Source organism: Cetorhinus maximus, chromosome 22, assembly GCF_964194155.1.
Source record: "Cetorhinus maximus chromosome 22, sCetMax3.hap1.1, whole genome shotgun sequence".
NCBI classification, from domain to species: domain Eukaryota; kingdom Metazoa; phylum Chordata; class Chondrichthyes; order Lamniformes; family Cetorhinidae; genus Cetorhinus; species Cetorhinus maximus.
In genome coordinates this window covers 53,041,234-53,065,757 of record NC_135900.1, presented here as the reverse complement: position 1 = coordinate 53,065,757, position 24,524 = coordinate 53,041,234, and the positions used below count along the sequence as shown (strand labels likewise).

Genomic DNA, 24,524 nt, shown 5'->3' with positions numbered 1-24,524 from the left:
GTTTTAATAGATGTAGTTGCCTTGGAAACAGCCATCTGCTCATTCCCTATTGGAATGCAATTGTTCCTCCTGTGCTGGGGTCGGCAAGAAGCAGGACATCGCGTGCAGGGGAAATATCTAAGATGCAATGTGCTATTAAGAGGTAAGTGCTTGATTGGTGGAGCAGTTGAATGGAGTTTATTGAAATCCAGCAATGTTGCCAGGCAGGGCAGCTACCCTGCTTTCATAAGGTCAGTACTGTTAACAAATGTAGGGAATTCTACATTCATCTTGCATGCTTTTATTGATTTTTATTGTTGTATTGTGTGGCTTGTTTTTAATTTGAGGAGAATCAAAAACATTTGCCATAACAAGGTAGTTGTTGAAACTTGGAGGCATGGTAGTAATCTGTTTTTAATGGGCAACGCTCACAGAGGAGGGAGACATGGAGGATTTGTGGTGTTAAAACAATTACTGCTGCCTTTTCAGCATTAGATTAAAGGTTATACCAGACAATACAACAAATACTTCAACACTGTATTGAATGGCAGAATCATTGATGCTTATACTGACGTAGATCAATGACTTTGTTCATATGTTGAAAATCTATTTTAACTTTCAGGTCTGATATTAACGGTTGAGATGTGTGCTGATGCTTGGTGTTAATATCTGCTGCTGGTGCAGAAGTGGTTTGTGAAGACATGCGTATTTGCTTCTCATGTATCCTTGTTTTTTGACCATTTCCACCAAATGGGTTGCAAAGCTTTTCAGTTGTTTCCAAACCTCAGAGGTCTAGCACTGACTGACTGACTGTTTTTGACCCAGAGAAATCCCAGTGTGAATGAGATTTAGCTGTGATATGTAAATTATAGTCTTATTGATAGTGTCAGTCTTTTTAAATATTAACTGCATCAGTAGTAATTGAATTCTGTTTCGTGGTTGGATTGTGCGAGAGGAATGGGGTCAGATAAAATTGAAAAATGACCAGAGAAATTGGAATCTGTGGAGATTTACTTTGGAAAATTTCCTAAAATGTGACCTTTATGTAAAGGTATTTAAATGAAAATAGTCCTTTCAAAAAATCCTTAAATTTTTGTACTTATCAGGGTGAGGGATGTTGGTTCAAGTGCAGAATATGTTTCTAGTTTCGCCCTCAGAAATTGCATTAAGCACTTACAGCTTGGGTACAGCTCTAGTTTAATACAGTAAAGCTCCATCTGTTCTCTTCCAACAATATGCCTTAATTGTAGCTGCAAAACTATATCCTCTACTATACCAATATTGTATTTCTATTTTCAGCAACAGTCACCTTGTATATTCTCTTGATGATTGTGCCATTATCTGACAGTGCAGGTAGCTTTTTTTGCTATAAACCTGCCTTCATCAGGAACAGGATAGAGAATATGATGATTTTGCATGATGTGGGCAGAATGCTACAAAAGCCACATGTTATATTCTCAAAAGGGTTCTGAATTTGGTAGTGGCTTTTTTTTTGGCTTATAAATGAAGGCTTTTTGCACATCAGCAAATAGCAGCTCAAATCACAAAGTTGCATAAAATCATTAATGAAGAGGAATAATTTCTTAAGTTAATTTTCATTTGCTGTTTTGATTTCTTGGAAACTTCCTCCTTGATAACGTTTAATCTATTAACAGACATCCGTTACATATATCTGAAAAAGCCTGTACCACTCCCTCGTGCACTTTAGCCTCCTTTATTAGCAAAGTGCTTCCAAAATTGTATTAGTTTCCACCATGTCGAATCTGCCCCATGGTGTGGATTCTGCAACTACAGGACAACATGCCAGATTTGTGCTGTTACTCAAAAGCCACATATCAGGCCTTGAAAACAACTACAAGTACACTTTACACACACAAGAAGAGTTAGTGTAGTCAACATTCAGGCTGTGGACTTTTCATGGCACCAGGAAAGTTGATATGATGGCTGAGAAATCTGTTCACCCTTGCAGAAAATCTAGTTGGTAGACGTGACTGAAATGCCAACACTGGCAGTATTTTATCTTTGCTATTGATCATGTTTTGTTATCTGAGGCAATGATAGAAACTATATTCTTTATATACATTCACAGGAAGTGGGCTTCGCTGGCTGGGCCAGCACTTATTGCCCATCCCCCATGCACTTGGTCAATAAAATAGTTTCTATCATTGCCTTAGATAACAAAGCATGATCAATAGCAAAAATAAAATATTGCCAGTGTTGACATTTCAATCAGATCAGGATGTTTTGTGGCTTTTGTTGCCACTGTTCATTTCTTCACAAAATGAGTTCCAATGATATGGCAGCTGTGTAGGGATTTTTCTGAGGTAAATATACGAGGAACTCATGGACTTTTTTGTCACTAAGATGGAGCCCATCCATTCAATTGCCTCTGCCACTTCCCTCCCTACCCTTATCCTACCAAATCAAACTTCCCCCAAGATTATCTCCTGCCCTAGTCCTGACCTCACATCTATTTTTATTTCCCCCCATGCCCCTCTAAATGCTGACCCAGTCTGTGACCTGCCTCCTGAACCCTGAAATTTCATGTTTGAACCCCTTCATTCAGTTAAAGAACTGAAATGGTCCTTATCAAAGTAACGGATTACATCCTATGTGACTGTGACTATGGTTAACTGTCCATGCTCATTCTTCTTTACCTGTCTGCAGCCTTTGGCATGGTTGGCCACACAATCCTCCTCCTCCAACACTTCTCCATTGTCTAACTGGGTGGGACTGCAACACTATTATGGACCTGTATGGATCTGATTCCATTCTTATAAACTTGATTGATTAAACTTGTCCTGATATCTCTGTATGGGACTTGGTGCCGTCTAAAGATGTCTCTATCACTTCTTCAGTTGCTCGAATAGGGAGGGAGGCACTTACCTCTCTTAGATGCCTCCATAGACCAGCTCAGTAGCCATTAACCTCTTTGTAAGCATGCACTGTCTGATGTTCCACCTTCTATTTCTCTTTGTTATTTTAATACTTAAAGGTAATTTGTGGTACGTGCTATAGTAATACAGGATTTTAAAGAATTCCAATGTACACATGATGTTGACAAGTAGAGTATAAAACCAACCATTTATCTAAGATCTTGAGAACAAGAAGTTAACTTGAAAATAATAATTGTTTCGATTTATAGTTTTAAATTAAATATTTCAGATAGTATCTATTTTCTTTTTCAATCTTTTGTGGAGATTTGACTTTTCTTTGCATAGACTGTTTTCACTCTGGAATGGACTGTGGTCAGGTTATGGACTTTCCGACTTTTATTAAAGATCAATATATACAGAAAAAAAAAGTATTGGAAACCTTACCAGCGCTCAATAATTAAGTCAATTTGGTAGCTAATGTCATTGGAGAAATCCATTTTGCCTTTTGGGATTTCCTTTTTTGTTGCTGCATGTAAACATATCCCCTCAATGCATTGAAAGTTTCCTTCTCAGTCCATCTGCTGTACAGCAGTGAACTAAATAATCTGATGATCATGGCTATTGTATCTTGTGATATAAGTTTCCTTATTTAACATGAAATATAAAAGTATTACATAAGGAAATTCAGTGTAATTCAGTGACAGAGAACGTAGATTGTCCATTGCAGACAGATTGACACTTACCTCAGTGCCTACACTGCTGAAATGCGTGAACTGTAGGAAGGCGAACTAACCTTAGGCTAAACTGGCACAATCTCACAAAAAAGTGCTAGATAATCCTTTCGCCCAGGATATGTTTTTTTTAAAAAAAGGGTATTTGATAAATTTATGCTTGTTTAAATTTAATTTCATGCTATCTAATTACTGGAACAAAAAACACCCCTTTAAACTGATTTAGTTCGGCAGAGATATAACTATCAGGCAAAGATTCGGACTCTGAGTTAACAAATAATATCAAAGTTTATTCATTTAAGCAGAATAAAACAACAGTACAATCATCAATCAATCAAAGACTTATCAATTAACTACAAACTAATCAATCAACTGTCATGAAGAGATATTAATGTGTATAATGTTGTTGGAAATTATTTTTAAATTGGACTTGTAGTAGGGTCTGTGTCTATGGGCAGCATTTTCCTGTCGGCGAGCGGGGATCAGGGCCCGCTCGCTGACGCGTAAAATGACACACGGTGACTTCGGGTGGGTGTCCCAACGTCACCGCACATTATTTAGATTTTCAGTTCGGCAGGCACGCAGCTGAGTCCGCTGTGCGGCCACCGAACTGTCAAAGGCCTATTAAGGCCATTTAAAACCTAATTAACTCAATTTAATGAGCTGCCCGTCCAACCTTAAGGTTGGCGGGCAGGTAAAGAGCCCAGGCGGCTTTCGCATTTTTCATGAGACCTCATCCATGGGCGGGATGAGGTTTCATGAACTATTTTAATATCTAATAAAAATTTATACATTTATTCTTTGACATGACCCAGCTCATGTGATAGTGTCACATGAGGGGACATGTTTTAAAAGTTTAAAAATCCTTTATTTAAAAGTTTAACACTGAAGCAAATCTCCCTGAGGCACCTCTGTGCCTCAAGGAGATCTCTGCGCTCTTTCGCGCACATGCGCGAAAGAGCACAGGGAACCACTCAGGGAATCCCCTCCCCCCCCCCCCGCCCGCACAGGGAGCGCACAGCGGTTCCGGGCATGCGTCACAATGGGCGGGCCTTAATTGACCCGCCCACATAAAATGGAGGTCTGGACCCCGATCGGGTTCATGCCCGCCCCCACACAACCCTCCCAAAGGGGGGGAAATTTCTGGCCTATGTGTTTGTCTTAATTGGTTTAAAGCCAGTTAGTCTGGGTGCTTTGATGTATAGTAGTTTGAGATGTTAATTAGTTAAACGTAAGTTAAAAGGCAAAGTGCAATTTGCATTTGTTGAATAAACCATTCAAAAGAATGGGTAAAATTTTGCACCTAGCTGGGAGACACCAAGCAATGTGTTTGTATTACTAATAAAATTGGCGGAATGAAAGGATTATTGTTAGGAGAGGTAAAATTAAAAAACCTATTATTACAATGCAAAATTTACATTCAAAGGGAAAGCTAGGTATAAACCAAAAGGAGTTTGTGTGTGTGAGACAGAGGCATTCAAGATCTAACCAGCCTGTAAGCCTAGGACTGTGTCTGCAAATGAACCTCATTTTGAATTTGTAAGGTCAAATGTGCTTTGCCTGGTGTCTGTTTAAATTCTATGGGTTATTGTTGCCTTAGTGAAGATTTACCTGGGAGTGCTTAATTTGGGGATTTTGTTTGAAAATTATTTGTAGTAATTTGTAGACATGTGTATGTGTTTAAATTTGTTGTTAAATTAATAAATGTTTAATTTAGTTTTATATATAAAAAACCTCAAGGTTTGGTGGTTTTATTACTGAATTCAGAGCTGCATCTCAAACATACCAATTGAAAAAATAGGTTATGACAGTTGTTCAAGTTTCCCTCTGGGATTTAAACAACTCAGCCTTTACCAACTGTTGTGTCTTAACAGAACTAAACCTTTTCTGCTAACTAATGAGGGAAAATAAAGGTAATCAATGAAACTCTACAGACTTCACACCTTCAAATGGATGATCAATCCAAAAGAAGTGGACAGCAACCTTGACTGTTCACACCGATATGATAATGCTCAATTGCCTCTGAAGAGCACTACACCTTCCTTGGGATCCACACTGGCAGGGAAACTCTCGACTGCCCAGGCCCAGTACTACAAACACAATGTCAATGCTGACAGGGAAACTCTCAGCTGTCTTTGAAAATCCAAATTGATTTCTCCTCTCTTGGTGTACACAAAAAGATGGTTCCTGTAACCCCTTTTTATGCCTAGAAAGATGCGTCACCCCAGCTTAGCCAATGTTGCTGGAAATGGCTAATTGGTCAATAATGTTGTTAAGGGTTAATTTCATTGGTCTGGCTAATTGCGCACATTGCCTCAAATTTAAACAATGGGTTTGCTTCAAACTTCATCTCTTATCTTAAGACTTCAAACTTACAGGCAATCCATTGATCAAACTAAGGTTGACTCAGTCAAGGCCAGTGTGTTCCTGACACAGTTGGATCCCTTGGAGTTCAGGCTTCCTCTTTCCCAGACTCTGACAGCACTTTTAATCCTCATATAGAAATGTTAATGGAAAAATACAGAAAGCCAACTTATTTGATTATTAATACTTAACCTTCGATTGAAGGATAATTGAGGCGCTTCCTTCTAATATAATCTGTTGCTAGTCAATGATTACTTCATTGTACTATATTAAGTTAGCTTGTTGTAAAAAGGTTAGCAACATCAACATGGCTTCTTTTCTGTCCACATGTTAGTACAAAATGACCAAGTAAGCAAGAACACTAAATCCTACTAAAATAACATCTAAAATCTAGGACAGTTTACACCAGGGGAAGGAAAGCAGCCAGAAAAAAAAAACAAAAGTTTTATGAAGAGAACAACATGCATTAATTATGTGATGATATGGTTTGATGCAACTTCATTTGCCACTTTGTTGTCCTAAAGACAATACCTGTTTAAAATGAGGCATTTTAAGAGTGAATCATCTTTTAGAGAGATAGTTGATTGAGGTAGTAGCATAATTTTCACCAAGGATCACTGATTGGCCTTTCTCATTTTCATCTACCAGCTTTGCATCTTTTGTCATGGAGAGAGATGACCATGGTGATTGTGTTTTGCTCTCACTTGTAAAGATGTACTCCCCTTTCTCAAGCTGCTTCTGTTCAGTGGTTTGGCAGAGACCCATCAGAACTTTGGACAGTACTGAATTCAATCTGCAGCAATCAAAGTATACATATTGTTTTCATTTAAAACGTCTGCAAAAATAATTTTCTCCCAGCTTCCATTGTGCTTTACAGAAGCACACAAAGCCCAAGAATATTACTTCAGTTGTGGCATCCTGAAACTAAATTTGATTACGTTTTTAAATGGTTCTACTTATTAGCAGAAATCATACAGATTTTATATTCTCACAATTTTATAATGGGCATGTTAGCCAGTAGTATTACATCACTTTCCAGCCCTGGGACTTGAAAGCTCTAGGAAGGGAAGCTAGGTTCTTGAAGCCTAGCAGTTCTTTGAGGAGAATGTGGATCCTGAGTTTGGGAGTAGAGGGATGGGAATGTGGAGATAGAGGTTGAGTGGTGAGGGGTGGCAGGGAGTGGCTTCCCAGGGTTTCAGATAGAGAAAAATTCTTAGTTCTCGGAACACAAGCAAATATGGGATCACTGGAGAGAGATGTCAGGATCTGGAAAAATTCTGGGAACAGAGAACATTGGAATTGAGGTCTTCGGGTTTGTGAAACTTACCATCACACTTCCTGTTGAAGGTAAAGGACTGGAGCAGGAGCAACTCCAAGAAAATTCCTGGCCAAAGTTTTACCTAATCCTTGCACTCTGAAAATTGAGTAGACCTCACAACATCTCAAAATTATGGAAACACTTTGGTTAAAATTAAACTTTGTTTAGAAAGTACTGTGAATTTTAAAATGGTGTATATTCCCTTATACAGTATTAGTTTACAATGTTTCAGTTTTATATTGTACCAAGTTCTTGTGGAGCACTAACCTATTTAGGCCAAGAGAGTCCCAGGTTTGCTATGTGCTTTGTGCTGAGTTAGCTGATCCCATATGAGGAAGGAATAGTGAAACTGTATTTGGTTTCAGTGCTCCTTTGCAAAGAAGCGAAGAAGATCAGCCTGGGTATCAGCAGCTGATTATATATAATGAATCCTGTTAGAAAGTTAAAATAGGTGTGGGTGTTTGATGAAGACAGAATCATGCTCAGCTGCGATGTCCCCTATGGTGTAACAGACTGCCAAAACACAGTATGTAACTCTTATAGAGTTAAAACAATTAACTAAATTAACAAAATAAGGGATAAATCAAGCACAGCCCCTAAGTCAGGTCAGCTATAAAACCAAGGACAAAGTTTAAAGGAAACTTGTAAACATCAAACCAAAATGTGATTAAAGGGGTCAACAAACCACCCCAGTCCCCGCGGTGCCCACCGGGCACGGAAGGCCTCGAGAGTGCCGGCAGACACCACGTGCTCCCTCTCCAGGGACACCCGGCCGCGAACGTAGCCGCGGAAGAGGGACAAACAATCGGGCGGGACTCCCCCCTCGATCGCCCGCTGCCTGGACCTGTTAATGGCCAACTTGGCCAGGCCCAGGAGCAGGTTCATGAGGAGGTCCTCCTCCTTCCCGACCCCCTTCCGCACCGGGTGTCCGTAGATCAGGAGCATGGGACTGAAGTGCAAACAAAACAGTAACAAAAGGTTCTTTAAATAACTAAAAAGGGAGTGCAGTCTATGACACCCTATATAAGCGTGGTCCACGGACTCCACAAGACATAGTATGTAACTCTTTCGAGTTATCAACAGTCACAGATTGTAACTCTTTCGAGTACATTCACAGTTCTTGGTTTTCTGGGAGTGGGACATGAACCCACAACCTTCTGATTCAAAGGCGAGGGTGCTATGAACTGAGCCACAGCTGACACGTCAAGACACAGTATGTATCTCTTTCAGAGTTAAAACAATAAACTAAATTAACACAATAAGGGATAAATCAGGCACAGCCCCTAAGTCAGGTCAGCTGTAAAACCAAAGACAAAGTTTAAAGGAACCTTACAAACATTAAACCAAAATGTGATTAAAGGGGTCAACAAAACACCCCAGTCCCCACGGTGCCCACCGGGCACGGAAGGCCTCGATGGTGCCGGCAGACACCGCGTGCTCCCTTTCCAGGGACACCCGGCCGCGAACGTAGCCGCGGAAGAGGGACAAACAATCGGGCGGGACTCCCCCCTCGATCGCCCGCTGCCTGGACTTGTTAATGGCCAACCTGGCCAAGCCCAGGAGCAGGTTCACAAGGAGGTCCTCCTCCTTCCCGACCCCCTTCCGCACCGGGTGTCCGTAGATCAGGAGTGTGGGACTGAAGTGCAAACAAAATAGTAACAAAAGGTTTTTTAAATAACTAAAAAGGGAGTGCAACCTACAACACCCTATATACACGTGGTCCACGGACTCCACAAGACCGCAAAAAGAGCAGGTGTCTTGGGAGTCCGTGAACCTACACATTTTACGATTATAGGGGACTGCTGCATGCAACACCCTCCAACCCAGGTCCCCGATAGAAAGAGGGAGAACACCTCCGTAGAGGGCCTCCCATCGGGGGCCTCCGCTGCCGGACGGCAACAAGGCACGCCAGGGCGTGTTCGGGCGGCGGACCAGGGCGAGAAAATGGAAGGTGTGCAGCAGCAGTCCGTACAGAAAACCCCTCCGCACCGTGCCAAATGGCACGGAGGGCACGTCCCCGAGGCGGCTCATATTATTGCGGGGCACCGGCACCCTAAGATGTAACTCTTTCAAGTTATCAACAGTCACAGATTGTAACTCTTTCGAGTACATTCACAGTTCTTGGTTTCCGGGAGTGGGACATGAACCCACAACCTTCTGATTCAAAGGCGAGGGTGCTATGAACTGAGCCACAGCTGACACCTCAAGACACAGTATGTAGGTGCACAAAAGAAGAACAGATACTTGATTAGGGTAATAAAGGCTGCTCCCACCAATGGAATAGCATTCAGCACGATTCAACCTCTTCAGGAGAATTAAGTTGCTGTGAACCATTGTGACCTCAAATGTCTTCTGTGTTACATAAAGGGGAGGTAGATAGAATGGCAGAAGGTCATTAAAGCCATGATTTTGTTTGATTCAAAGTGCTCTATTCATTCATTATTCTTGAACCTATAATCTATGTACTGAATGAGGAGAGGATTGGGAGCAGTGGAGAGGTTTAGGCTGGGCGTGTAAGGAGTAAAATTCTAAGCAATTGCACATAATATTTTGTATCAATTTATGCCGATAATGCTTTGACATATTAGCAAGGATAATTGTGTATCTTTTAATCTATTTTCTAATCACTGGTGCATGTGTATGGTGCAGTTATGACAGAAATGGCAACCAAAAAAGGATGAATGATTTGCCTGGTATTCTGAAGTTATGGTTGATATACCTGGGGAAAGAAGGGGCAACAGGGAAATATTTTGCAGAATTTCTACCCAAGAGATTGAATGGATTGAGTCCTTGACAGAGTTTAAGGAACAGGTTTAATGAGTTACATTTGTCTTTCCTTGGCCCATTCTTTCCTATGGATGATTCTAATATCCTGGAACCTGCAGGATTTTGAATACTTGGGTGCAGTAATGGAATATTTCAAAAACAACAAATCAAGTTTTATACCAAAGTGAGGATGAAGGGAGGAATGATGATTCCAATGCCAAACATTTAGTTCAGTATTGTACATTTACATTTTTTAGAATCCCTGAATGAGTGTTAAAACAGTTAAACTGCAAAGGAATTTGCAAAGCTGAAGCATTGTATTCTTTTCCTAATAGTGAATGTAAGTTACAATTCCTAATTTAAAATTAATTTAGGGAGATTTCACGACTTTATTAGGGGCTTTTCAGGCAAGTTCAATTCTCAAACAGTCGAAAACAGCCATTTCAGTAGCTCTTTTGATGGCTCAGCTGATAACTAATGATCCATTCAGACCAGGAAAGTTGCAAGATCACTTCCTAGTTTGTGCTTAATTAGCATATCTTAGCCAGGAGGAAAGGAGAAGGTGGCAGTAGTGCACTACAATTGGCTTTAGCACTTCTGGATTATGGAAGGAAAAGATCATCCAGAATTCCTGTACCTTCTGGAAAGCATATTTATGAGTCATTTGTGGTGAGGACAGAATTGGACTTCGCTGTGTTGCCCACGTAGTCAAATAACTGCCGGCATTCATTGTCAAAGAAGATGCAAAAAGAATAATTATAACAAGTAACCAATTAATGTAAAATGATACCAGTGAAGAGTTGGCATAATTTGACATTATATGTTAACTTTGTAAACTTAGTGCTGTTTTATTCATGAATTTGTTGTACATAGGACCTGAAAACATAGCTTTTTATTTTACTTATTCATTCATGGGCTGTGGGTGTTATTTACAAGACCAGCATTTGTTGCCCATCCCTAATTTCCCTTGAGAAGGTGGTGATGAGCTGCCTTCTTGAACTGCTGCAGTCCATCCGGGATAGATTTTTGACCCAGCAACAGTGAAAGAACAGAGATGTAGTTCCAAAACAGGATGGTGTGTGGCTTGGAGGGGTACTTGCAGGTGGTAGATGTAGTATAAAGGTCTGGCATAGAAAGGGTTAACGTAGGACTGGGTACAGTATTGACCACACTGTGATGTAAAGGAACACATGACCCAAGTCTAGAGGGCAGTCTTGGACTGGACAGCAACATGTGTAGAGACTAGCATGGGGACAGCTCCTAGCTTAGATCTCACACTGTATATACGTACATAGTTATGAGTAGTTAATAAACACTTACTGTTAAACTATATAAGACTCAGAAACTTTTCATGAGATGTACCGAACTACACAACACCTTACAACGGTAGTGTCCCCTTGTGTCTGCTGACCTTGTCCTTCAAAGTGGTAGAAATGACTGGTTTTGGAGATGCTTTCAAAGAAGCCTGATGGGTTGCTGTGGTGCATCTTGTAGATGATACACACTGCTGCCACATTGCACCAGTGGTGGAGGGAGTGAATATTTAAGGTGATGAATGGTGTGCCAGTCAAGTGGACTGCTTTGTTCTGGATGGTTTTGAGCTTCTTGAGTGTTGTTGGATCTACACGGATTCAGACCAGTACCAAATTGTATCAGAGAGATGTCTACTTCCAATATTTGTCATGTGTTGGTTACAAATTTGTTTCTAACAAAGAGGCTTGATAATAATTGTAAAGTAAATGTGTCCAATGTGTATTTTATACAATGTATATAAAAACTCTTTATGCTGCTCATAAAGAGCAAACAAGCATCCATGTTTGACAAAAATAAGCCATTTTCATTTGCCCATTGGTTTCTTCATTTCTGGCCACATTATATGCACGATTTTAAAAAAAGAGAAAATTCTAGAAATACTCTGCTGGCTAAGCAGCATTTGTGGGGAGAGAAACAGAGTTAATGTTTCTGGTTGATGATCTTTTGTCAGAAATCCTTTCCAGTCATCAACCAAAAGAGTGCAGGAGGGCATGCCAGGAGCAGCACCAGGCATACCTAAGAATGAGGTGTCAACCTGGTGAAGCTATAACATAGGGCAACTTGCGTGCCAAACAGCATAAGCGGCAAGTGATAGACAGAGCTAAGTGATCCCACAAAGAATGGATCAGATCTAAGCTCTGCAGTCCTGCCACAACCACCCGTGAATGGTGGTGGACAGTTAAACAACTCACTGGGGGAGGAGGCTCCACAAATATACCCATCCTTAATGATGGAGGAGCCCAGCACAGCCAGCAGTGCTCCACTGTTCCATTTAAGTCTGGGACAGGGAGGTTCATGGGGGCCTTCCAGCCCTGCCACCAATTGAGGCCCTTAAGTGGTTAATTAATGCCCAGTTAAGAGCCTCAGCCCACCGCTACTGGTATTCAACCAGCAGCAGGAGGGGCAGTTTCCACACAGGAAACTCAAAAAGTAAACCCTGTCAGGTTTGATCGAGAGACCCGGGATCAGGAAGGGGAGACCTGTACCCCTCTTCGTGACCCCCATCCCGCCCTCACTCACCTGGGGCCCGGATCCCTCATTGATTCCGGGCCTCTGCTGGGTGCGTTACCAGCAGATACCACCCCTCCCCTGAAGATGCTGATGGCAATGATGACCTGCCGGCCTCTGATTGGCGGACAGCTCTCGGGGGACCGGATTTCCACCCCAGGATCCCAGGAAAGGCCCGCTGCTGGCCACAGTGCCTGACCGACACTTAGTATGGTGGGCCTTCCTCAAAGGAGGCAACAGGGCTCTCGCCTGCTGTAGAACCAGTGGCCGAGATCCCTGTGACCTGGATAAAATTGTGTCCAATGAGTCCAACCGTTCCATTGAATTGAAAACATGGGAGAATGATGAATTGCATGTGGGATAGTGGTTTTGATTAATTGATACCAGCGTCTGGAGCAGGACCATGGATCAAGCTTTTGAGAAGGAGCAAAATCAACAACTTTTTGTTGTCTTTAGATGGATGGTTTCGTGGTGGAAGTTACCCAGTGCAGGCTTATTTGGGGTTGCCTGCACCCAGTATATTAGTGAATATACAGCCCGCAGGGAGACCGGGCAAACCAGTCTCTGTGTGGGGAGCTTCACCACGTGAGAGTTGTGTGTTTGTTTCATCATTCAAATTGAGATTAACAGCTAGCTCAGGAGAAGTGGCATTGTTGTTTTGCCAGTTTGAGAAGGGTAACAAGGTTCATAAATTACTGTAGAAATGCAGCTTTAGATTGAGTACTGTTTATTTGCTTGCCCTGTTAAATAAATTGTTTGTCGGTTTTTGACTGAGCCTCTGTCTAATAGTGTACATTTTCCTGCCTACCAAAAATACATGAGGCAGTAAGTGGTGAATTCTAGTAAGCCAGTATAACCGGTTAGGGTATGCAAGGCTTACTTGTGAAAGTGGCCAGTGATGCTAAACATGAATATAATTCAGAAACATAATAAGTAATTCCAACTGGGATTTCTGCTGATATTATTTAGAGCTTCCTGTCTCCTATATTTTATTACAGTTGACCTGCATAAGTACATACTTCAATTTTTTGGGGGGTTTTAACCGATGGAATTATGCACCCATATCCTTCTCTATCTTCATGGTTTCAGCATATATTCTGGATGTTATGACACAGTCCAGCTATGAACAGGAACTTTAAACCTAAGCACTTGCTTCATCTAGCCACATTCATTATGAATTAGGAGTGCAATTTATTTTGGAGAGCAAAATGTATTCTAAACTGCTGAACAGAAAATGACACTTAAACTTCTTTAGAATCAAAGAAATTAAAGCACAGAAGAAGTCCATTTCACCCATTGTACCTATACTACTGCTAGTTCTTCAATTGAAGATGTGCTGTATGATTGCATTTTCCAGCCTGTTTCTACATCAGCATGCTTATAAATTATATATAATATGGTGTATGGTCTTCGCGTAGCCTAATTTTGAATGGATTCTCTATTAGGACCTTCATAACTGACCCATTTAGATGATTCCTAGAGACTACAGTGTAACTAGTCAGATCTCCCTGTTCAGGTAATAAAGGCTAGCTTGAACAGAGTTATTAAAAAAGAAATGCAAATGCGATCAATATAAAATCTTAGAAAATTAGATAATGGGAATAAATAGCATGTTCATTAGCATCTGAAAGAGTGTTGACAGGTTAGTGTTTAGCAAAAGGAACCTGACTCAAAATCCAGTTGTACCTTTCTTTTCTCTTTTAAGTTGCAAAGGGACAGGCTGTGTTTTTGCAGCAGTTTCTGCTTTTACTGCAGTGCGCTAATATTGATGTCTTTGTAAGTACTCCCAGTAGGATTATGTGCCTATTGGCTATGCATGTGTTTCAGTGAGAGGAAAAACAGAATAAAAATGTCTGACTAAAAGAAGCCATTGGTCAGGATTTTGCTGTTAGAGTAGAGGCTCTGATGCCAGGTGGAAATGTGTATCACACAGTGCACGGGCGGGCTGTGGGACTTAGCCCTGCATTTTACCATCAACAGCAAATTAAGAGGCTATCAATAATGAAACCATCCAATTAACAGTGGCGGGCGGGTCATGGAGCTGGCAGCCCGCACAGAGCTGGGACTTTTAAACGCATCTCTGCAGCAGTCAGCCAGCTTGAATCCAGCGGCAAGAAGGAGGGAGTGGACAGCTGCGAGGGCAGAATGGAAATGGTAGCAGGAAGAGGAAAGGTCACCCCGTCTTTCAGCGGCATTTCCCTTGAGGCACTTTTGGAAGCAGTCCTTGAAAGGAGGTAGGCGCTCTTGACATGGCTGGAGGTGGCTGACATCATGAGCAGCCAGGGTGTCATTGCCAGAACCTGGATCCAGTTTAAGAAGACCTGCTGCAGTCTGGAATGGTGAGTGGTCTTAACAATCAAAAACTGGAAGCATAGTATTAAGTGATAGCTGCCCCTCATATTTGAGGCCAGGTGGTAGACCCATGCATGGGGCAGCACCAAGCACCAGTGTTAACATTGAGGTGTCCAGTAATCATGCACCTAAGAGCTATGTTCAGGCATGGATGAATGCTGCATTGAGATCGCTGAATGGCTGTCTCATCGTGACATCCCAGCGACATCACGCTGCACATTTACAGTGCTTCAGAGTGACCAGCACATAGGTGCCAGGAGACACTACTGACACTGCCTGTGTGGACGTTTGCAGGAGACGTGCTATGAAGACCAGGGAGTGCCAAAAGATTGGGACTAGGGTTGCTGTTATTCCCATGGTGACACCAATAGAGAAGGAGGCCATGGAGATCAGATGGGTCTTTACAAGCTGAGGTAGGTGTAGAGAGTGTGTAAAGATTCCCTACACCCTGTCTGTAATGAGGCACAGGTAATGTAAGTTCCTTACCAAGGACCACATGTTTCACTTTAATAATTTCTTCCCACCAGGTCCAGCAGAAGATGAGGGACTAGGGATACAGTGACACTAGAAAGCTCACAGGAAGTAATGCCATCTGAAGACACTGCATCACTTCATTTCTGCACAGACCCCACAAGCACAGATACACTCATGTCGGTAGACTTTGTTGCACGTTTAGAATGGATGGCACATTCTGTTGAGTACTTCACTGATACGCAGAAGGAGGTAGCAGAGGCAGTGACAGCTGCAGCATTTTCCCCTCGGAGGAGTGAAGAGAGGCCCAGTGATGTTCGGCTTCAGACAGATGGCCAGCCTCAGGTGTCATCATCAAAGCAGCAGAAGCTCCAGCTGATGCATCAAATGTGTAAGGACCTTTCAGAGTTTCCAGAGATAGCGAAGGCTCATGCACAAATTGTGAAACATTCCATCTGTGACTTGGCTAGCTCTATCTCTCTGGCATGCGAACACATGGTGTCCTCCATGGAGCCAGTGGCAACCCTCATAGAGAGACACATGGAGTGCAGCACCAAGTGGTGCAGGGGTTGCGAGCAAACATCCAGCACATGGCCTCATCATGAGGTCTGTGGAGTGATGCATGGACAACATATGCCAACCACGCATCTCCCAATCACCAGAAGCGCAACCACTCAAGGCAACTACAGGAGGGACTGTGGGCCTCAAAGGACAGAGGAGGGGCAGGCTTGGGGCAATGGGGACTCCACTCAGGGTGCTCCACAGCTGATGATACATCTCCAGCATCTTCGAAAGTGATATAAGTGCTGGATTCTGCTCTGATTGCTGAGGTGGCCCCTGCATCTCAGGTGCAGGGGGGCCCAAATCTGATGAGCCAGCTTCTGAAGAAGTCATTCTCAACTCCAGATCTTAACACTGTTTCTCTTTAAACAGATGCTGCCAGATCTGCTGTACATTTCCAGCACTTTCTGTTTTTATTTAAGATTCCCAGCAGCCAGGTTTAGCGATCCAAATTTTCACTGTTGGATGTTAACCAGCTAAAAATTGTGCAACTTGCCAATACTAAGTACTGGTTAGTCTGCTGCTGCTTGTCTGACTCGGACTGTCCTATCCATTAGGGCTTGCAGGGTTATATCAAGCCGAGAGCGAAGAATCTCAACTTCAGTGACAAATCAACCTCTCCAGGATCCACATGAGCCACAGTGGTTGTTTGTTCAACAACATACCTTGCAGTGCCATGGAACCACTGGATTCAGGTACTGAAATTCAGTCAGGGGCAGCAAATTCTTTTTGTCAGGTGCATTGCCTTTGAGGGGTTGAGTGGCCTACTCCTACTCCTAATTCGTATGCTTGAGGTACTTAATGGCCAAGAGTCTGTGCTTGCTACTTTCCTCCCTTCTCCCCTACTCCCCCAACAGCTGGCAGGATTGGGTTTGCGCTGTCATATGTGGGCAGGAGCTTTTCACAACAAGCATGAGCGGCAGAATTCATTAGAAAATGTCAGTATGCATTATTGCCATAAGCCTCCTGTTAACAACATGCACATACATTATACCCATGGTTCCATTAAATAGAAGTGAGGAGCTACATTAGCAGCTTCTTGCCTCTCTGCACCTTAATTGTGATAGATACCAGGACAGACTTGATGAGCCAAAGGGCCTCTTCTGCACTGTATGATTTTGTGATTCTGTAACACATAAATTTGAGCACTTTCTCATACCAAGCCTCCAGAGACAGCTGCTGCTGAAAGGAGTTACCAAAATCGCAAAATTTAATTAACAACGATACAAAGAAAATCTATCTTCCATGTGGTGTAACAACATATATAGGGCAGCATGCTTTGTGGCTCCTTGATGTTTTAGATGACTACTTTCCAAGTGTCATAACTTAGTCTTACACATCACCAGCTGCTTAATTGTTCTTGTAAGGAAGTCTTGACAAATTAGCACACAGTCAGTGTCAATTGTTGTCTGATTATGCTCCTGTGAAGTGCTTGGAAAATTTTCCACGTTAAAGGTACTAAAGAAATGAAGATAGTTGTTCTGATGGTGCTCCCACAATGTTATCAAATAGGAAATTCCAGGATTTTGAACCAGTGACAATGAAGGAGGCAATTGTTTTCCCATAATATTGCTGCTTTTCTTCATCTTGGTGGTAGAGGTCACTGGGCTATGAGATTTTTTTTTGGTTTCAATGTTTAATTATAGACTGGTATTAAGTTTTAGAAAAAGAATCCTAGGATTTTTCCTCCTGTATGTTTTCGCTTGGCCTCTTCACGGACAATGACGTCAGCTGAGGTCATTAGAACGAGGTACCCAAACTGACAGGAAGGCAGTAGACCATTTTGCCAACTTTCTAGCTCCTTTACTTGAACGTTGAATCTGGGGCTAATGACACCGCACTTGTTCAGTCTGCCTGTGAGATTGACAACTATTTTCCCACCCCTGTTGTTGAACTAAACTTGAGGAGCTGCTGCAGTGCATCCTATAGATTAGCACACTCTGGAGAGGCAATTCTGTGATTATAATATGTTAATGAGGCTTTGTTTCTCAGATCTCAGCAACCACTTAAATTTAACACTGACTAGCCAATTTTCCCAAGGCTCAGGAAAGCTGGCAGCCAAAGGGAGGCAGGAATTGGCGTATCCAGCAATCAAGTGCTTATGTAAGCAGTGCTTGTGGGCCAGAAAGAGCAGGAGTGTTTTTCCATGGCCCGCCAAGCAGATCTTCTGCCGCTTTCATCCAACCTCCCTTTCCCCGCAATCTTCCAACACCCTCCTCAGTGGCCCCTTTTCCAGGATCTGACGCCCCCCACCCCCCCCCACCCCCGCCCCACTGCGATCCGGGAACCCCAGCACCCCCCCACCCCACATTCTGCAGACCCCCTGCGATCTGAGACCCAGTGCACAATCTGGTAAACCCTCAGTGATCCGCCCGCACCTGCCCGGCCAGGATCTAAAGTCAGACCCCCCCTGCAGTGATCTGAGAACTGCCAATAGCTCAGTTAGTTGATGACCTAATCCCCAGTAATGTGACAACACCCCAAATTCTAACGTATGATTCTTGATTGTTTTCTAAGGCCTGTTCAAACATGGTTGCATAATCAATGCTGGTGTGATGCATGTCGATAGGGTCAAAGTGAAGAGTTGACTTGTTAAATATTATCCCACCTTGTGTAGAGATGTGAGTAGAAGAAAGAAACAAAATGGCCAGAACCCCGCCCCCCCCCTGCCCACCTAGCACCACCACCCCAGCAACCCACCATGAACACATACAGGCATCCTTATACTGTGCTATTGCACTCATAGTAAAGGATGTGGTGCAACATTGCTAAAAGCATTTACTTCCTTCAACTCGGAACTAGGAGGTAAGATGAAAAAAATACAACACTGAAACATTTCTGTTCACTTTTTAAACATTTGGCTGCTGAAGGTATAATGGCCCCTTTTAGTAGATGTAACGCAAGCATTTAAAAATAGTTTATCTTATCTATAATCTATATTCTATACACAACTCTCTAATCCAAAAGCATTTGTGCTCCTTTGTGGTCTTTCACTTAACTTTACAAATGGTTTATAGATGATTCAAATTTCCTCTTTTGTACTTACTTGGTCATTGGTAGTTATTTGCAGTTAGAAATGTTGTAGGTTATTGGGAGAGACAACAGACATATTGGGGAGAATTTTTGGCTTGGCGAACAGGGGCGGGGCCCGCTCGCCGAGGCGTAAAATGAGGCGGGGTGACATCGGGCGTACATTCCAGCGTCATCACGCGTCATTTAGATTTTCAGTTCGGCGGGCAAGCAGCTGACTTGGCTGCATGCCCACTGAACTGTCAAAAGCCTGTTAAGGCCGTTAATTAACTAATTAAACCTATTGAGAAAGCTGCCCAATCAACCTTAAGGTTGGCGGGCAGGTGAAGAGCCCAGGCGGCCTTTGCATTTTTCATGGAACCTCATCCACGGGCGGGATGAGGTTTCATGAAGGGTTTGTAAATTAAATTTTTCATTAAAGTTCATTGACATGTCCCAGCTCATGTGACACTGTTACGTGAGGGTACATGTCTTAAAATCTTTATTTCTCTTTCTTAAAATTTTTCAAACTTAAAACTTATCTCAGAGGTGCCTCAGGGAGATTTCTGCACTCTTTCACGCACGTGTGTGAAAGAGCGCACTCCCGACTCAGGGAATCCCCCCCCCCACCCCGCATAGGGAGCGCACAGCACTTCCCGGTGTGCGTCACGCTGGGCAGGCTTTAATTGGCCCGCCCATGTAAAATGGAGGCGCGGACAAAATCAGGGCCGCCAATTGGCACCGTGCCCACCCCCCGCACAACCTCCCCAATGGGGGGATAATTCTCCCCATTGTCAGCATTCAGTTTTAGGTAGAAAAACTAACATCAAACAGATCCACAGAATATCTTCACCAATCTGTACAAATAAAGCTGTGATAAGTAGAAAAATAATTTTAAAAAAGTTGAAGTTCCAATGATTTTCCTAAGCTGGTTAACCAGCAAGCATTGCAGGAACTCAGAGTGACATACCCTCTAAACTTCAGATACCCGCACTGATGGAGTGATGGCCCATCATTAAGAATGATCATTTCATTTATTAATTTATGGGATGTGGGTTATTGCCCATCCCTAATTGCCCTTGAGAAGGTGGTGAGCTGCCTTCTTGAACTGCTGCAGTCCATGTGGTGTAGGTACACGCACAGTGCTGTTAGGGAGGGAGTTCCAGGATTTTGACCCAGCGACAGTGAAGGAACTGAGATATAATTCCAACTCTGGATAGTGAATGGCTGTTAAGATTCTGACATAATCAAGAACGGAATTTAATATTCATGAAGAATTCACAGAGGAGTGGAAGGAGGATTAAGTTCAAGCTACTAGGTGGAATCTTCTGGTCCCGCTTGCAGCAGGAATCATGGTGGGTGAGAGAACTTAATTTGCTGGGAGTCAAAAAAATCTGTTTCCTGACAGCTGCATGAAATGTAGGAATTTTGTTCTCTGGACTTTAAAGGCGGGCTAAAGGTGAACAATGTTGGGGAGTCTATTTGCTTTCATTAGCACCTCGTGTATGCTCATTAAAAGGCCACCTCGCTGGAATTAAGTTCGTGCTCCAAATTAAGTTCCCCACCAGTGGGAAATTAAAATGTTCAATTTTACGACTGTGTTTAATTGGCACACACTTGACGAGCTTCACTTCACCCAAGATTTGAGGTCAATAGACGCTGCTTTTCCAGGATCTGTCCTAGGGACTGTTCAGAGTCTCATTTATATTGGGTGCCGGTAGCACAAGCTGTGCTATGGCGAGGCATGGGAGGCAGGACCATTGGAGAAAGGTGAGACAGAGGCAGGACTGGTGGGGGGTGGGGGTGGAAGGACCATCAGGGAAGGGTAGGACAAAGGTAGGACTGGGGGAGTTGGGGGAAGGACCATCAAGAAAGGGTGGGATGGAGGCAGGACTGGATGGTGCAGGTATGGACCAGCGGGGAAGGGTGGGAGAATGTCCAGGGAAGGAAGGTAGACTTTCTGGGGCATGTTAGAGGACTCATCATGTCACGTATTTCTTGTTCCCGTTCTTGGGTGGCCAAAGGCCCCTCAGCGCAGTTACGGTCTTAGAGATATGTGTCTAAATGGTGTGGTCCATAAGTTACTGCATTTGGTCCTGGGGATTGGAAGGAGGGGCATGGAGCAGCAGGGCACCCTTGGAGTGTCTTGGGATGAAGCCCTCGGGGTGCCTGGCTGGCACTTCCCTGCCCTGTGGGTGCCCAATGGCACCACCCTGGCTCCTAGAGGAGAAGGGGCACCTGGAGGGAGGTCAAGGTGCTGTGTCCCCCTCTCTCCTAGCCATTACTGCACTGTACCCATTGCTTGAGTAATGGAGTGCAAGTCCAAGCATATATGGCAGAAAATGTGCATTCTGCTAGACCTGGGTCTCCAAGGCAGGCCCAACAGAGACAGCCAAGTACTTGAATGCCAGGGCTACGCTAGCAGACAGAACATGGATGGCACCCTCCAGCCTTCAGTCCAGTCTGCGCACGGCCTCTACCTGCTGTTCCCCTACCTGCCTCTGCATTTCCAACAGGTCTCTTAGGGCTGAGGCCAGAGGCTCATCATCTGTTTGGGGCTCTGTAGGGGTCTGGTCTCCACCAATCCTCTTGAGTATCAGACACCTCGGCTGTCACATTCTCCGCCAGCTGTGGACCTGTGTCAGTGATGTACTCACCAAACTGTGACCCTGAGTCTGCTCTAGAACTTGGACCCACCGAGATGAGTGTATCTGTACTGGTGGAGGTTGCAGGTGTGCACTGTGGCAGTGCAACCTCTGAAGATTCTGAGGTATCGTCCTCAGAAGTGACCTGGGGGCTGGGGCTATGGCGTGTCTGGGTTGCTATCCTTCCTCGTTTCTTGCTGGTACCTGGAATAGAGAAAAGAGAGATTTAGTGATTGACTAAGCAGGCTCGTAAATTAAAGATAACTTACAGTCAGCGCACACGTCTGAGAACTCCAAACTGGATGCATCCTCACAGGGTTCCTGGGGAAGTCCGATCTCGCCTTCTGACCAGCACGGTCACACTCCTCACGCCTATCTCTGTGGCTTGTTCCTCAAAGGTGGTTAGCATTCAAATTTTGGCCATACCTGCTGTGGTCTTGGCCCGCTCATGCTTGCTATGGGTGTTCTTGTCCTGCAGAAAGACAGGATTGATTATGATATCATTGGGTGAATGAGCAGGTCAGGAGCGTGCATGCCTATTGCTGCTGAGGTGATTAAGAAGCCGTTTGTCCTGCAACTATTATGAGAGCATAAAGCAGCTGGCAGATATTCAATACTGATGTCCCATCTGCTGGTTGTTTGTGACATCCGTGTGCATTATAACCCTTAGGCTGCCTGATGCCCTTATGAGAGTGTCAGTTTTCAGTGAGTATACAGTGCACTTACCCTGGCAGAGCACAGCAGATCATTCATCCTTTTCATGCACTGTAGGCCAGTTCTTTTTCGGATCCATGGGCATGCACCACCCCTGCGACCTCCTACATGGTGAATTCAGGAAATGTGTTGGGATGATTGCCACCATGCTATTGGTGTTGACTTCTGCTGGTGAGATGCATGAATAGTGCATTGACATTCAGTGGCAGACACTATATGCACCCTACTTCCATTAAGTCATTTTGGTATTATACAATCTCTATAGGGCTTCAGTTTATGCTATTATTTATGTTAATTGCAGTAACATGACAAATACTATTTATGTTAATTGCAGTAACATGACAAATACTTGCCTCCTAAGGGCTATGTTGTAAGAATATTGAAGTGTGTTGTGCTATTTAAACTGGGATATTGAATTTCCTCAGAGCCAGAGTTGTACTGTGTAAATTAGCTGGGATTACAGGCAGCTGCAGGAAGATCTGTCAGGCTTCCACTTTTCCATGGGGCCTAGTTGAGCAAAGTCTTTGTCCACCTGAAGTATGGCACATGATGTTAGAGGGGATGATGCAAGCAGAGGGATTTCACACTCGGAATTTCCTTGGCCTCACTCTTGCTTCTATATAGCCACGTAGACACCAGGATAAACATTGTGTGCTTGTTAAAGGACAGAAGTGGAGTTCACCAGAAGCTTTAGGCTGGGGTCATTGCCAGGAAGACTTAAGAAATGCTGTAATTAAGTATCTTACAATAAGGCCAACCAGCAGGCAGCTCGGACTTCGGGAGGCTGCCAGTCTCACCCATCCTCCAAAGTAGTTTACTCAAATTTTCTGCTATTTTCTGGACTTGAACCATATCTCTTTATCATTTGTAAACCAACAGAACAAACCATGTAATAGAAATGTGGTTTTATAATCTACATTTCAACCTTCCTATTTTTCACTGATATGCTTTTCTTCTTGTCCTCTTATGATATTGATTGTTTCCTTTATTATACTGTGGTGGCTGTGGCATTGCGGTATTGTCCAGGATGACTAACCCAGAGGCCCAGGGTAATACTCTGGATTGGCACACCTGGCATCAGCCTAGGCACAGGAAATGACAATGGCAAAATCAGCCCTGTTGACTTTGCAGAGCCCTCCTTACGAAGATCTGGGAGTTTGCGCCAGAATTGGGAGAGCTGTCTCACGGGCTAGTCAGGCAACAGCTTGACATAGTCATCCTCACGGAATCATATCTTGCAGACAATGTCCCAGACACCACCATCATCATCCCTGGGTGTGTCCTGTCCCACTAGCAGGACAGACCAAGCAAAGGTGGTGGCACAGTGGTATACAGTCAGAAGGGAGTTATCCTGGGAGACCACAACATCGACTCCAGACCCCATGAAGTCTCATGGCATCAGATCAAACATGGGCAAGGAAACCTCCTGCTGATTAGCACATACCCCCCACCCTCAGCTGATGAATCAGTGCTCCTCCATGTTGAACCTCACTTTTAGGAAGCACTGAGGGTGGCAAGGGCGCAGAATGTACTCTGGGTGGGGGACTTCAGTCCCATCAGCAAGATTGGCTCAAGTGTACCACTACAGACCAAGCTGGCTGAGTCCTAAAGAACATAACTTCTAGACTGGGTTTGCGGTGGTTAAGGAACCAACAAGAGGGGAAAACATACTTGATCTCATCCTTATCAATGTGCCTGGCGCAGATGTCCATGACAATATCATAGGAGTGACCACCAAATAGTCCTTGTGGAGAAGAAGTCCGGTCTTCACATTGAGGGTACCCTCCATCGTGTTGTGCACCACTACCGCCATGCTAAATGGGATAGATTTTGAATAGATCTAGCAACTCAAGACTGTGCATCCATGAGGCACTGTGGGCCATCAGCAGCAGCAGAACTATACTCAGCCACACTCTGCATCCTCCTGGCCTGGCAAATCTCCCACTAACCATTAGCATCAAGCCAGGGGATCAACCCTGGTTCAATGAAGAGTGCAGACAGGCATGCCAGGAACAGCAACAGGCATACAAAAAATTGAGGTATCAACCTTGTGAAGCTACAATACAGGACTACTTGCACACCAAACAGCATAAGCAGCAAGCAATAGACAGAGCAGAGTGATTCCACAACCAATGGATCAGATCTAAGTTCTGCAGTCCTGCCACCTCCAGTTGTGAATGGTGCTGGACAATTAAAC

At 43.6% G+C, this 24,524-nt stretch overlaps 1 protein-coding gene across 4 annotated transcripts in view; it reads left to right on the top strand.

Moving 5' to 3' along the window:
• The window catches only part of LOC144696699 (FYVE, RhoGEF and PH domain-containing protein 4-like), a 428,322-nt gene that overhangs the window by 248,200 nt on the left and 155,598 nt on the right, over window positions 1-24,524 (top strand). Inside the window, exon 1 of one of the 4 annotated variants that reach the window (XM_078568323.1) lies at window positions 140-230. The exons of the other annotated variants lie outside the window; for them this stretch is intronic. The gene's annotated coding sequence lies outside the window, so the exon portion shown is untranslated. Of the gene's footprint in view, window positions 1-139; window positions 231-24,524 lie in introns of those variants that run through there. 4 annotated transcript variants of the gene reach the window in all.